Here is a 15,937-nt window from a genome sequence, read left to right as displayed (position 1 = left end):
TGACTGGTCCTAGTCAAGAGAAAAAAGATAAGCACATGCATGATTGTCTGCAGTATCAGGTTTTAATTACACAGGTATTTTCATTTCCTGTTCCAAGTACACTAGAAGCATAAGAACCAAAATATCCTCAGAGAAGCTGTTGCATTTCTGGAATGACTGGGCATGGACTTCCAGAAACACGGGTAATTATATCTGCTCTCACAATGAGATTTCTAACATGACTTACTATTTCAAAGAAGTACACATGAGTTCAGAGAAGCTTTAAGTGGAGCAATTTTTGATGCTTCTTTGAACTGAACCACCAAACACTTCTGAGCTTTACCCAGCTTTTTCTAAATAGTCCTAATTCTAAGAAATCTAAGCCATCTCAGGAGTATTATTTAATAAAGTGGAAAAAGGTAAGATCCAGTACACTTCTAGTATACTTCACCCTCTTAGACTTACAGCTACCTCAGCAGTCAACATTAGCCTTTGGAATTCAATCATCTCTGAAGCTAGCCTGTTCAAGTATACATCATGTAGGGTTGCCAAAATGGTGAGAAGTCTTCATTTGTTTGTTTCCTTTCTAGTGAAACAGTCTAGTTAGCAATCATCTATATGAGCCAAAAAGCTAAAAATAAAAGAAAGTAAAAAACCAATCCCCAAAGAAACTCAAAGAAAAACAAAAATCGGCAGAGGAACTGCACAAAGACTAATGATGAAATCTTGGTTTAGAACTATCATCTCATCTCATGGTTGCTAGAATCACTTCCTTTCATTCTGAGGTTCCCGTATCTACCGTACTCATGAGACGATACTCTGGCATCACACAAGCTGAAGTGGACAACACGTATTCATTTTTATAAGAAAAAAATCCTACTTTAGTTATGGTACACGAATTTACTTTATAATTCTCTTTGAAAGTTAACACGAGTTATAAATAGCAGAGTGATGAAAAACTAAGGTATAGAAACAAAATAACTTATTGTTGTATCTTGACAAAGACTGCTGAAGATTTCCAGCAATCTCAGCAGTTGTGAATATTCAGATATATTTTTAAAACACCTGCATCTCCAGTGATTATTAGTTACATGTTTATGAGTAATTTGTATTTATTTTGGTTTGTTTATTTACATATCAGCCAAGACTTAACTTTTGTCCCAATGGCCAGAAAAGATGTTACCTTCAAATTCATTCCACCTCTAGCTCTTCCTCATAAATTTTTGGAGTCCCATTGAATTCCCTAGTGTTGTGGAAGGATCCCTGGCTATCAACTAGGACACACAGACCTGGTCAGAGAGCCCACACCAATACCCACATTCAATACTTCTGGCACACAGAAATAAAGGTACAGTAAGCCCTTGATTAATGCACCTTAAGTGCAAATTGAAACAGCCTACCCCCTCCAGCACCCGCCTCCCCCAGCAGGGAGAGCCCAGCGGACACACAGCTGCTTGCATCGCAATTTCTCCCAGCTGGGAGAAATTGTGGGGTAAGCAGCTGCGTGCCCCCCAGCTAGACAAAACCAGGGACCACATGGCGCCCCCCCCACTTTCCACAGCTGCCCACTTCCCAGCCAACCTCCCCTCAATTTACGCAAAATTTGATTTACTCACAGTTTGCCCAGGATGCAACCTCCATGTGAATTGAGGGATTACTGTATGTAGTTAGTGAACTGAAGCAGAAAAATGGGGATCAGAGACATTCCCTTCAGTGAAATAAAAGAGTGGACACACACAAAGCACACCATCAACTCACAACATATGCTTCGGGGCATAACCCTTTTCCCTTATGGGGAAATTAGTCCAAAATTGCCACTTGCAAGATTTTCTTACACCTTCTTTTGAGACATTTGGTACTGGTCACTGTTGGAAACAGGATATTGAGCTAGACTCAGAGGGACACTATGTCTGGTTCAATATGGAATTCCTATGACCCTGTACTCTGCTGAGGATTGCATTATAGTTCCAGACATGTCATTAGGATGGAGTTGCACTGGCATTCTGCAAAGGGCTTTGTGTAACTGACCACAGGCAGACTCAAACCTGGGACAGCTAAGCCGTGTCTACACGTGCACGCTACTTCGAAGTAGCGGCACTAACTTCGAAATAGCGCCCGTCACGGCTACACGTGTTGGGCGCTATTTCGATGTTAACATCGACGTTAAGCGGCGAGACGTCGAAGCCGCTAACCCCATGAGGGGATAGGAATAGCGCCCTACTTCGACGTTCAACGTCGAAGTAGGGACCATGTAATCGTTGCACGTCCCGCAACATCGAAATTGCAGGGTCCTCCATGGCGGCCATCAGCTGAGGGGTTGAGAGACGCTCTCTCTCCAGCCCCTGCGGGGCTCTATGGTCACCGTGTGCAGCAGCCCTTAGCCCAGGGCTTGTGGCTGCTGCTGCGGCAGCTGGGGATCCATGCTGCATGCACAGGGTCTGCAACCAGTTGTCGGCTTTGTGGATCTTGTGTTGTTTAGTGCAACCGTGTCTGGGAGGGGCCCTTTAAGGGAGCGGCTTGCTGTCGAGTCTGCCCTGTGACCCTGTCTGCAGCTGTGCCTGGCACCCTTATTTCGATGTGTGCTACTGTGGCGTGTAGACGTTCCCTCGCAGCGCCTATTTCCATGTGGTGCTGCGCAACGTCGATGTTGAACGTCGACGTTGCCAGCCCTGGAGCACGTGTGGACGTTATTCATCGAAATAGCCTAGTCACTACATCGAAATAAGCTATTTCGATGTAGCGTTCATGTGTAGACGTAGCCCTAGAGTGTCATACAGGCACCTCTGTAGCTTGAGCTAAAGGCCAGCTGGCCCTCAGCTTAGGCTGTAGAGGAGCCTCGTTCTTTTTCTGTGTAAGTGGTCTAGGTACCACTACACGAGATAGTTAACCACACATAGGTGTGTGGGTTACATTTGCAAAGATCGTAATTTTGGGGGATGATGTTAAAAAGTGAGAGAATGCAAAGACACTTGGGTAGATGTCTATCAAAACCTTACATGCAGTTTTCAGGCAATAAATGTATTAATTGAAGCAGATCCACCTTGTTTTACGAGCTTCTAGGGTCAACAACGCAGGCCTACAATTACATTCAAATTTCAGTGTTATTTTGTAAGACATGGGATGTTGCATGTTTCAGATATTTCCACTGCATTTTACCCATTTCATTTTGTCTTATAACAACACTGAGGGAAGGTGTCATAATGTAAAATCCTCTGCTCTCTGAAGAGCACAGGAGACTTTACAGACAGGGCCAGCTGCAGTCTGCAGGAAGCAGTCTGAATGTTTCCATGAATTCAGTTAAAGATCATCTGCTTAGGGTGTGGCGGTGGGAAAGACTGGTGTGTTTTACACTCGGCCCCTGAAGCCCAATTAGAACGTCTTTAAGTACAAACAGACTTTTCCACATCCTTCTGCGCTGCTACTTCCCGCTTTACCTGAATGTGAATCAGGTTTAGCAAAGCTTCACAGATATACACAAGAGCTCCACAACCTTGATAATCAATGCTATCATTTAGACAAGGGGTCCTTTAAACAGAAGTATGAAATAATAAACTACATGTGGAGCAGAAAGATTATGAGCATTATATTAACTACTACACAAATCATTGGTGCCCATGCTATTTCAGACAGAATACATGCATAAATATAATTTGTAGTTTTGCAAGTAATACCTATATTCTCTTTGAACTTAAAAAAACATCTAAGGTAGAGACAAGTAAATATGAAACTTTTAGACTTGACAGTTCAGAGTTATAAGCCACTAAAAAGGGTTAAAGTGGGACATCCAGGCAAACTTCATATGTATAATTTATATATATTCTAGGTACACCTACACATCTTCCAGTACTTGTCATCTAGATGAGCAATGCAGCAAGATTATCATGGTGTGTTCTTCTCTCCTACCACCTACAACTGAAGCAAGTGATGCAAGTGGAATATTATGGTAAATTCTGAAACATGTAGCAGTTAAGCAAGTCAGGTTGAAATATACTCAGGATAGCAATCATTCAGAGTTAACTCTGGACCACCATCAATCTATGAGGATCTTGGTAGCTCTACAGTGCTCCTGCTTGGCTATGACTAGTACACTAAATTGTCCACAACAAAATGTAGCATGGGTGACCCCTGACGTGGAGAAGCCCAAGGGTGTTTAGGTTTCAATATAGTATCTTAGCAGGACTAGTGAGGACATGACAGTCATCGTACAATAGTATACTCACTATCTGAAGGTTACAGTCCATGGCCTGAAGCACAGAGTACAGCTCCAAATAAATCTAAATATTCAAACTCATTCTATTTGCATTTGGCTCAGGGAAATAAGTGAAGGATTCAAGTTCCTTTAGAACTAGCTGACTGATCCCTTGGACCAGCCCATCTGAAAGTATCTCTGCAGGGTTCAATAACAGAGCATGGGGCATTAGAAAATCCACTTCTTTAGCCTGGTTAATAAAAATTAAAGCAACGAGACAAAACAAAAAACAAAACCCCAGAAGAAACAAAATCCATTTTCTGCAGATGGCAAGAAAAGAGACAGAAAAATGTGGAGGTTTGAATACATTTTATCCAGCTGGTTGGCAGTGCTAAAATGACACTGAGAGTCACATAGCAGCCTAGATGGACAGAAACTTTTCACATGGAGAAGTCACATGTTTCTACCTAATTATGGCAACCAGCAAACAATAGGAAACATTTTCAAATATGATTTGGGGTGATTCAATTTTTGGGCACCAGCTTGAGGCTCTGTACCAGGGATTGGCTTTCAGAAGGTTCTGAGCTCCTAGCCTTTGCAAGGTAGGCCACTTTAGAAGGTGTGTCATTTTGGACAGCCAATAACTGACATACCAAAACACTAATCACTTGGCCCGGGTGTTTTCCATCTTCCTTCTGCAATTGAGGTTTGACCTGTCTTTCTCTAAAAGGTAAGCCATGAAACACAGCCTTGTTAAAGGTCTGCTTTGTTTTGAGGGTCTGGATCTGTGCCCCTTAACAACTGCTCTGCTCAGAGCTCAATACGTGTATCCTGTTATCCAAAAGAGCTGTGAAATTTGAAATTATTTTTATTGACATATTTATTCACAGCAGTTAGTTTGGCAGAGAATATTTATGTCTTCCGCAACAAACAAAAACAACACAAAATAATAATATTCCAAGCAATGGGAGAAGCTTTACCATTACCACAATATTTCCATCATCAATGGGTTTGACATTGCTAGAGTCCACAGAAACTACATCACCCAACTTTTATTGCATGTGGGTGGAAACTTAAAAAAAACTCTCCCAAAAATTATTTCTGGTGAAGAGCTTATGCCAAACTTGCTTGGGTGAAGTACATGATGATGCTGATGTTTATGAACTAATTAAAGATTTACCCCGCTCTCTGGATCATCTTCCTGTCCTGGTGAGTGGCCTTGCATGTTCCAATAAACCCAAGAGTGATGCTGTAGGAAGTCATATACTCCTGGTAGGGTCACCCATGATGGCAAGGTCAGTGGGATGGGAAGAATCCAGATGAAGAACAATCCTAAAAGTCCTCAATGGTAGAACAGGAGGAGGATAGCAAGGGTAATGCTACAACGGCCATGAAGGCAGATGAAGGCTGCAGAGGACAGGAGACTTCCAATCATTGTGGATACCATCCCAAGAGGAGTTGGGCCTTCTGTCTATCAAGGATCATGTGGTGGCTGCATTACGATAGTACCCCCTATGTTAAAAGAACTCATGCACAGGTGTCTTCCTATAAACTACTCTCCTGAACTTGAGCCCTATGGTGACCGGCAAATGGCAACAGAAGCAGGATTGTGAAACCTGGAAGTCTGGACCAGCACATAAGCATCAGTCATTCCATTTCAAGGACTGAGGTGGTAGAACCATCCAGCTGTTACATCCATGACTGAGGCGGCCTATTTAGGATCTGCTCTGCTCACCCCACAGGGGGAATGGGCTAGAAAAGGTGCCTTAAACATAGCCCACCTCAACCCCCCTGACTGGATAATCATGTCCAGTGGATTCACCCCTATGCAGTTAAAATCAAATGGCACATTGTGGAACATGGAATATGCAGACACTAATGGACAACCCATACAATGGGCAACCTGAAAGATGCACAGCAATTATTACTGGTGAGCTGTGATGATCTGACACCAATATAGCTGCCCTGGCAGAAACGCATAGACAAGAAGGACAGCTAAGAGAAGCAGGCAGAGGGTAGTCCTTTTTCTGAAAAGGAACCACAAAAGGAAGAAAAAATAATTCATGGAGCAGGATTTGCAATCAAGAATGAACTGACAAAGATCCTATCTGAAGTCCATGTCGGCATCAATGAGAATCTCATGACTCTCTGCTTGAAGCTGGCAAAAACCAAAAGGCAACTGTTGTGAGTGCTTATGCACCAACTCTAGATGGTGAAGGAGAAGATCTATACCCAATTTGACACAGTCTTGGAATACAGTCCCAAAGAAAACAAGATTACTCTCTTGGGGTATTTCAGTGCCAGGATTGGAAGAAACTCAGACTCCTGGCAGACTACCATTGGGAAAAAGGCAGTTGGCAATAGGAACTCCAATGGAGTGCTCCTTCTCATGAAATGTAAAGAACATGAGCTCATCATCACAAACACCCTCTTCTGCCAGAAAAAACATATTTAAGACCTCATGGCAACATCCTCAATTGAAGCACTGGCCACCTCATTGACTATGCCACTGTCTGCACTTGGCATCGATGTGATGTCCTTCTCACACATGAAATGACTACAGCTGATGACTGCTGGACCAATCATCACCTTATTTGAGGCATGATGGCAATTAGAATTGTCACCAAACAGAGAACTCAGAGGAAACTGATCTGACGAAAGAGCAATGTACAAAGCCTAAAAGGACCCATCAGATGAAGTGACTTCCCAGATAGCACTCCAAAGGAAACTGCTGACAGTACACCCTGAAGATGCGGAAGAACACTGGTATCAATTGACAAATACCATCACTGAAGCCTGTGGAGAAACCATTGCTACCAGTCCAGGAAATATCAGGACTGGTTTGATGAGAACGACGTGGAAATTGAGTGCTTGACTGCAGTGAAAAGGAAAGCCTTTAGGGCCTAGCAAAGTGACATCCACTGCACAAGGAAGAGAGAAATGCATGCCAAGGTCAAGGCAGAAGTCCAATAAAAGACAAAAACAGTGAAAAAAGAATGATGGCCTGAGAAGATGTGAGATCTCCAGTGTCTTGCAGACATCAATGATACAAGAGCTTTCTTCAATGCCACGAAAACTGTTTATGGACCAAGAAACCATGGACTCAACCCCCTGTGATCAAAGAATGGTAGCCAGATCTTGAAAGACAATGAAGCAATTGCTTCTAGCTGGAGAAAGCACTATAATGAGCTCTTGAACCACCTGCCCACTGCGGTACTAGAATCCCATCATCAAATCTCTCAGCAGCCACTGAGGGACAATTGTGCAACTCCTCCTACCCTGAGTGAGGTCCAAGCTGCCATCAAAGAGATTGAGTGCAGCAAGGCAACTGAACTAGTTGAAGTCTTCAAAGAAGGTGGGTCAGAGCTCCAGAAACAACTCCACGTCGTAATTGTCAAGGTCTGGAACAGGGAGCAGATGCCATGAGAGTTCAGAGACAAAAGTGGGATGTATTGTACTTTCCATCCTTAATAATATGTAAATGTAAATATATACAATCAGCAATTAGGTAGCTTTAACTCAAGGACTGTCATCAGTAAATCAATATGAATATTTGACTCGTGTAAAATTTCAATTAACCCTAAGTACTTAGGAAGGTACTGATACCAAACAAAATTAACCTATTAAAAACCAATGTACTTAAATAAAGAGGGGGACTTGACATCATATTCTGAATATCCATAGGCTCAGCCTACATTAGGTCAACGAGAGAAGTGAATTCAAGAGCAAAATCATGTTCTACTGAAAGCATTCTGCCATTGACTCCCAAAGGTTCAGATCAACTGACCACAATTATTACTATAATTCATGTAGATTTTTAGAGTGCTGGGACCCCACACTACAAAGGGCTTTAAAAACAGCATTAGTGTTTTGAATTGCACTTAGAAGTAATTATGAAGTCCATTTCATCAGCCAGTTTGATCATTACATCCCTAATGCATGCATCTCCCTATAATCCTCCCCACTAGGCAAGGAGAACTTCTCATTCTGTGTCGGCTGTAACTTCTCATTAGCTTTCTAGCACAATATTCTGCTTGTATAACACCCTGGTAGTGAATCTGCAACATGCTGGAATCCATCAAATGGATCTAGCTACAATAATCTATCAAGCATGTCACAAAGTCTTGTGATTTTATACGGATTTGCACAAAACCTATGGTTTTACTAAATGCCAACTCTTGGAAACATTGCATTAGACTCTCAGCTTTCATTTAAATAAAACGTCCAGACCTCCTGGCTACAGAGAGAAGTTTAATAATGTGATCCAAATGCAATCTAAAGATACAAACTCAGAAGAAAATAAACAGAATGCCAAATGTATTAAATTTTTAAACCTCTAATTGGTTTAAAACCCAATTTTCAGGGTATTCTTGAGTGATTTTTGAATGTTTCAGGTTGGGAATATTGTGTCAACTGGAATTAGTCATAATCTAAATAGATGTATTATTTCTAATTCACATTTCAGTTGAGTGTCCATAATTCCCCAGGGAAGATCCTCAGATTATTCTAACACAGATATCTACGCGCCGCGACCATCCCACTCCAAATCCCCACAGACTGCATTTTAAAGTCTTCCTTTAGATTTTGAAGTCTCTGAATCAAACTGTTCATGCCCTATAAAGCCTTTCCAGTTAGGGTCAAGTGTTCATGTTGTCCCAATGTACTGAGGATTTGTTAAATCTCTGCAGCCAGAATAAAACAATAGCACTGAGAGGGGTGTTAACTTCAGAGCCTAATTATAGCTCTTTAAATTATAGCCATTTCCAGCTTCACTGTCCAAACAATATACATCTGCCAAAGGTGGTGGCTCAGTGGAAAAGGACCTACCTAGCATATCCTGATAATTTGTTCATTTGAAAGCATTATTTTTTTACAGTTAACTTCTACCATGACACATGAGCATTTGAAAACATTACAACTAAAGTAAGTCACACTCTATTTTGCCAGATCTTTCAAAGAGTCACAGCTAAATTCATCCACGCCAACTAAGGCCACTGCACATACCTACACTTGAAAAACAAAGAGCAGTTCTGTGGCACCTTAGAGACTAGGAAATGTATTAGGGGATGAGCTTACATGCGTAAAACCCACTTTATCCACTTCATCCACAAAAGCTTGTGCCCTAATAAACGTCCTAGACTCTAAGGTGCCATGGAACTGCATGATGTTTTTGGAGCTATAGATTAAAACTTCCAACACCCTCTGAGACTTACACTTGAGTAACTTTGCATGTCTGTCTTGTCAATGGACACATGCTCACATGTACAAGTGTTATCAGGATCAGAGTCTATGCGCCTGAATGTACAAGCCCTCTTGCCAGAAGTGGTTCCATGAAATTATTTCACTGAAGCACTACGAAGGCTACACTAGAGGTCACCACTGACAACATGTTTATCAAAAGGAAATTTTTGATAAAGAAAAACTATTTCAATTTTTTTTTTTGGTTCTGTGGTTGGTTTTACTAAAGGAAGTAGAAGAGCGTGAAGCACACAGAGGAGAATTGGAATAACATGGAAGTGAAGCAGAGACAAAAAGGAGCAAAAGAAAGCTTCGTGGTTGACGGCTGAGTCACAGAAAGAACCATAGAAATTGGAAATTGGAAACAGAGAAAGGCAGAAGAACATGTGAAAATTTTCAGAGAAGCATCAAGGAGTGCCAGAAAAACATGAAAACCCTGAGCTTGAGCCTAGTAAAATGACTGAAACAACATCACTGGAGGATTGTTAGAGCTCAGAAGACAGCTGGGAGAGCACTGGAAACAAAAGTCATGTAGTTTTCCAGCAACTGTAACGTATTAAAACAACTGTTATATCTGCATTTAATTTGTCCCATTATTAATCTTTTACCATTATGTACCAAAGCCACTGTCAAATACAAAAATAATATAGAATTATTTTTTCAAGAAATAACAATAACTGCAGCTACATAGTGTGAAAATGACCATTCAGTCATATTGCCATTAAGTACAGAATAAAAGAGGACAGCATGAAATCCTTTTGCAACATACATTAGCTTTTTCCCTAAAGTATCAACTTCCCTTGAGCTTCTTGCGTGTTGGTAGGATTGCAATTGACACTGCTTGGCTTCGGCAGACAGTCCTAAAAATAGCAGCACTGAAATTATAATCTTACATGGACAGCCTTTACACATTTTTCTCACCCACACAATAGTTTACAAAAGATAAGCCTCCATAGACCCAAACTTGCAACATATGTGAAAAACAACAAACCACCACACATGCACACACAACAGAAAAACCAAGGGGAAGCACCAACATACTAGATTAAACTAAACAGAAAATTAGGATGGAATTCCAGACTGGAGCCTACACGTTTCTGAGTGCAAAATAAAAGTCCTCTAAAATAAAGTGTTCCTCATTACACAAAAAGCGTAATTATGTGTAAAATGAAGTGGTCAAAGGCAGACCCACTGTAAGAGAGTGCATCTTCATTACTACATGAGGATTGGCTCTGGTCCAAGGGTTTTTTGTGTATCTCTAGTGTCTCTTAAAGCTGGATTTTTTTGCAGGAGGCAAGGGATAGCTTCAGAATTCAAACAGTTTCACACACCCAGAACTGGGTGACTTCTATCTCAGAACAGTTGTGCACTGGATGTTGTTTGCCTATGTAGAGTCTGCATTATTTCTCTGTAACGTATTACTTTAATTGTGACAGGCATTATCTCTATCAAACCAAAAATACAATTTTATTTCATAAACATGATTTTCTAAAACAAACAACTCAATACACTTAAATAAGTGTTACCTTGAAGACTGCAAAATTCATAAAATGCTACTGTCCAATGAGTACAAAAACGCCTATTCTTGCTGTACAACTGTCAATTTTTCTTTTCACAGGCATAACCACTTACATTTCACAACTATACAGTACAATAAGAAACTTTCCGTATTATAATCACTTTATCCAGGTCATACATATTAGCTTGGAAAACTTTAAAATGTAACAGAGCCTATAAGTTATCTTAAAATCTCATTACGAAGTTACATTTCTCTATCCTTCTTAATCATTAAATCGGCAAAATAGTGTTGATCTAACTCATATTCTTTCTATTCTGTAATATTATGACATAGGAAGCTGCTGGTTGTGTGCTCTGTCTTAGTTTCTTAATAGAAATGACCATTTTTAACATTGTAGTTGCTCCCACATCCTAGAATTTGTTATCATTCTTCATTCTTCTGGATTTGTCTGCAACATTCCACAGGACCAACCAAAAATTTTCTTGCTCAAAGGCTGCTTTTGGAGTTTTGGACTTCAGGATTCTGTTATTCAGAGTCTTACTGCGGGCATCTTATTGTGAGCCATGTTCTCAAAGCATACCTTCTATCTGTGAGCAGAACATGCAATATCACACACGCAATTTTCCCACTGTTCTATTTGTTCAAATTAAAAGGAGCACATATTAAATCTATTATTATTTCCACTACAAATTCTGTCATTCATTTAAGCAAATAGTAGTGCCCAACAATTCTAAGAGGTGATCACTCCTGCAAAAGTTACGATATAAAAATTAAGGACGCCTTAGGCTGTTAATTTAGATTTTTAAGATTTAACTGTGGATTTCTGTCATGGCCAAAGTACCCAGCTAAGTCTTAGAATCTCTCTTTTTCTCCCTGTCCCTTTTTTTCTTTCCAGTCTGATTACATAGCATGAATCCAAGCATACCAGTGATGTTCAGATCCACTACACAACATGTTTCCTTTATCAGGTTTTCTATAGGCATTTGGTTTGAATCACACAGCACTTGGCATCATTGTCATGCAATGGATGTGCAAGGATTGTAATAATTTTTCATTCAGGTTATTAGAGTTCATTCTGTCAAAATGAGTAATTAACAAGAACGCTAGTCCAGATTATAGTTTTATTAAAATGTCTATTTTAGTCTCAATGGTCATGTCTACATTAGCCCAAATCTTTGAAATGGCCACGCAAATGGCCATTTTGAAGATTACTAATGCGATGCTGAAATACACATTCAGTGCGTCATTAGCATGCCGCCAGCCACGGCTCTTCAAAACTGCCGCTTTTCGCTGCTGCGTGGCCTGTCTAGATGGGGCTCCTTTTCAAAAGGACCCTGGGGACCTCAAAATTCCCTTATTCCTAAGTTCCCAGGGTCCTTTCAAAAAGGAACCCTGTCTGGATAAGCCGCGCGGCAGCGAAAAGTAGCAATTTCGAAGAGCCGCGGCCGACAGCATGCTAATGATGCACTGAATATGTATTTCAGCTCCGCATTAGTAATCTTGGAAATGGCCATTTTGAAGATTTGGGCTAGTGTAGATGTAGCCAAAGAGTTTTATATAGTTTCCAACATTGCAGACTATAAATATTTAAATAGTAAATTTGTCATCAATTTGTTCTTTGATGAACAACTGGTCTTTGAAGAAGGTTAAATTTAAGATTTTTCTGCAGTTTCTATTTTAAACATTATCCGTGTTCATTCAGCTTTGGTTATAGTATGAATATTTTACTTGTTTGAATCTATGTGGTAGATATGATGTTAATATGGAAAGAATAGATATGATCGTGTGAAAACTCCACTAAACTGTAAGAAAACCAAATCATGGGCAATGAAAATTAACAGTGTTGCAGGACTTTATTTAATTGAACACTGGTAAACAGTGAAAGTTTTCTGACCAATCAGCTAGTTAAACAGAAAGCACAGATTCCTGGAACATGTCTCTTCACAGAGTCCAGACACGTTAATAGTTGGATTGACAGAGACCAGTGCTGTTTACTAATGTTTTGGAGGATAAAATGAAAATTTTGTTGATGTATTTTGCTGAGGACACTACAATATTTTGATAAGTACAAATTAATGGACCATTATAATATACGCCAAGGAGACTGCACAGAGAAACTGGGTAGCACGGTGCAAATAAAATTCAAGTTGATTAATTACTCTCTACATGCACTGGCAAAACCTATTTAAACTTTTCATCTATGACTCTCATATGGCTTTCAGGTACAGCCTTGCATTGAGAAGGACGGGGAACCATAGTGCCTTCCAAAATTGTATAGTGTTGAATCTACCATGCTGAATGCATTACAAATTGAAAATACAGAATACATTATATAACAACATTATGATCCTGATTCTTTTCTCACTTACACTCACTTAAAATGGAAGCTAATTTACTGAAGTCAGTGGCGACAGTGTAAGGCTGGTGCAAATGAGCAAAGAATCACGACTTGGGTCCTACATTGCAAAATGATATGCCCTCAAATGTTCACATTGTTCTAGTTTTGTCCTAGCACCATCAGAGAGATGTTGCAAAATCTGAAAAGGCCTAGCTTCTCAGGGATGGGCGGTTCTTAGTTTGTAATGAAAGGCGTGCCAGGGCTGAAGCACTTAGGTGCCAGGACTCAAGCAATTACTTACATCCATAACTGATGCAGCAAGTCCAGAGATGTCTGGTCTATGAACTGCCAAGCTCGGAGGAACCCAAGCTCAGCACCGACACACATTAAGCACTAGAGATGGACATGACTTACCTTATGACGAGACGCTTCTAAAATGGGGATGATTAAACTGCAGGCAAAAAGCGAAAATAATCTAGAGGGATTTTGACTGAGGTTTTATATAAAATCTGAATGTGCCCTTCTGTCTGTGCTAGCCCCAAAGCAGGAAGTCAACAATTATAGACTAGCAAACTTAAAAATAACTTTATCTAGCATATCATATCATCAGCCTATAAGACTCATTTCCCCATCAGGACTTTCAGACTAATACTGGAGCTGCTTTGAAAAGATCTGGATAATTTTAGGAGCATTAGTCACTTTTGAAGCTATGCATGACAAGATAAAAATTAATTCAATATTGGGCTTCCGGGCACAAAGTAAATGCCTGTATGTGTCAGGAAGGTATTTTTCCCTCTCCTGTAAAGCACGACAAGAACAGCAGCTCACGTTCAGGGGACTTATTTTAAATGCCTTCTTATAAAGTATCCTGTACAGGTCAGAGAAAGAATACTAGACTTGACTAATCAATGATCTGATACAGGAGGCCAAATGCTGTGACATAGGCTAGAATCCTTTTAGATAACTAAGGGCATGAACTGAATTATGTATAATGTCCAAATTATATTCTGATGCCTGAAAACATCATGTCACTGCTAGCAAATCAGAAACATATGTTCCCATGGATGAGATTAATTGGTTTCATATAGCAATTTGTACTGGAGCCAAGATACCAAAAAATCAGTGTGAGTGGGGGAGGGAAGAATGGGAGGCCAGCCTGTGTGTGCATAAAACAGGCTGAGAAGTTTGCTTTGGTTTATTGGAAACTTTGGAAAGTTTGGCCATTTTACAGCTACACTATATACATGTGGTAGACTTGTTAGAAAAAAATATATATTTAGAGAGAGAGAGAGAGAGAGAGAGAGAGAGAGAGGGAGAGAGAGAGAGAGAACGCTGCATTGTCTTATACTAGCACAAGCCAGCACTGACAGGAGACTTCAGGTGCTTAAAAAGAGAAGAATCTAAGGAATGTGCATTCATTTTTGAAGGATTTCTTTTCAAACATAAAAATCAAATACATGAGATAAAAATTTAAATAGTAAACATTTATTTTGTCAAATACCAGAGGGGGAGCTGTGTCAGTCTGTGTCTACAAAAACAACGAGAAGGCCTGTGGCATCTTATAGATGAACAGATTTATCAGAGCAAAAGTTTTGTGGGCAAAGACCCACTTCATCAGAGGCTCGGGGAAGAGGCTGGGGAAGCTGCTCCGGCCCTGCCACTTCCCCCGAGGCTTGGGAAAGGGGGAGGGGGAAACACCCCCCGTCCCATATGTGGCCATGAGAGATATGGTCACCCTAGTTAAGAGCTTGGGGTGGCCCTCAGAAGATAATCCCAGGTGTATCTTCCTGGATTAAGGACTGTTTCTCCTGGGTGGCGGCAGGATCCAGGGGATCTGCAACCTTGGGAAGTTTTCAAGTAAAGCCTGTGTTTTGGCAAGGTGTTTTTAAGTTTTTGCGGATTCCACTTTCTGCACTTGGAGTGCCAATGGGGAAGGAGCCTTGATATGATGGCAGCACTGATGGGATCATTTTGAACTAGGAACACAAACCTCAGGATTTTAAAAGTCAACTATTTTTCTTTGTTTTGCTGTTTGGGAGTTATGAGATTTTTTTTTCTGTTGCTGCCTGCGGGGGAACAGGCAAACACAGAGGTTTCAGCTGCAAGCCAGAGAGTCCATACCAAACAGTTTATTCTTTTTTCTAGCTTTCAGGGCAGCTGGATAGCTAGGTTAGAGTACAGCAGGAAGCAGCCCAGTGCATGCATTTCCATTTGGGCAAAATAATCCTAGGGCAATTGATCTTCCCAAAGACAAGGACAACCCCAGACCTAAGTCAATGTCCAAATCCAGGAAGGACAGACTGGTGTTTGAGTTGGAGGGGGCAGTGGGAAGTAGCCCAATGGAGGGAAAGAACAGGGTGAACTACCCTACCTCTCTCAGTCAAGGAGCCTTAGGATGGGAGGCTGCCTTGAAGGCAGGCCGTCAAGCTCACTAAGGAGGAGATGGAGTTCTTCCTAGAGATGAGATAAGTGGGAGCAGAAATGAAATGCACAGAGGTGGAGATAGAGCATGTAGAAGTAGTACTAGAAGCAAAGTGGGCAGAAACTGAACTGAAAAAACTTAAGGCCAGAATCCTCCATGTATACCACCTGCCCCAACTCCAAGCATGGTTCAGCACCTGAGAAAATTCCCGATGTACCAGGTGAGAGATAATATAGATGAATTCTTCATAAA

At 40.8% G+C, this 15,937-nt stretch overlaps 1 protein-coding gene across 8 annotated transcripts in view; it reads right to left on the bottom strand.

Moving 5' to 3' along the window:
- Positions 1-15,937, bottom strand: part of CALCRL (calcitonin receptor like receptor) — a 113,354-nt gene that overhangs the window by 69,536 nt on the left and 27,881 nt on the right. Inside the window, exon 3 of one of the 8 annotated variants that reach the window (XM_075002023.1) lies at positions 15,635-15,717. The exons of the other annotated variants lie outside the window; for them this stretch is intronic. The gene's annotated coding sequence lies outside the window, so the exon portion shown is untranslated. The remainder of the gene's footprint in view (positions 1-15,634; positions 15,718-15,937) is intronic. 8 annotated transcript variants of the gene reach the window in all.

Source organism: Carettochelys insculpta, chromosome 8, assembly GCF_033958435.1.
Source record: "Carettochelys insculpta isolate YL-2023 chromosome 8, ASM3395843v1, whole genome shotgun sequence".
In the NCBI taxonomy this organism is placed as follows: domain Eukaryota; kingdom Metazoa; phylum Chordata; order Testudines; family Carettochelyidae; genus Carettochelys; species Carettochelys insculpta.
Note: the sequence above shows the minus strand (reverse complement) of the source record. Positions and strands in the feature narration are given on the sequence as shown.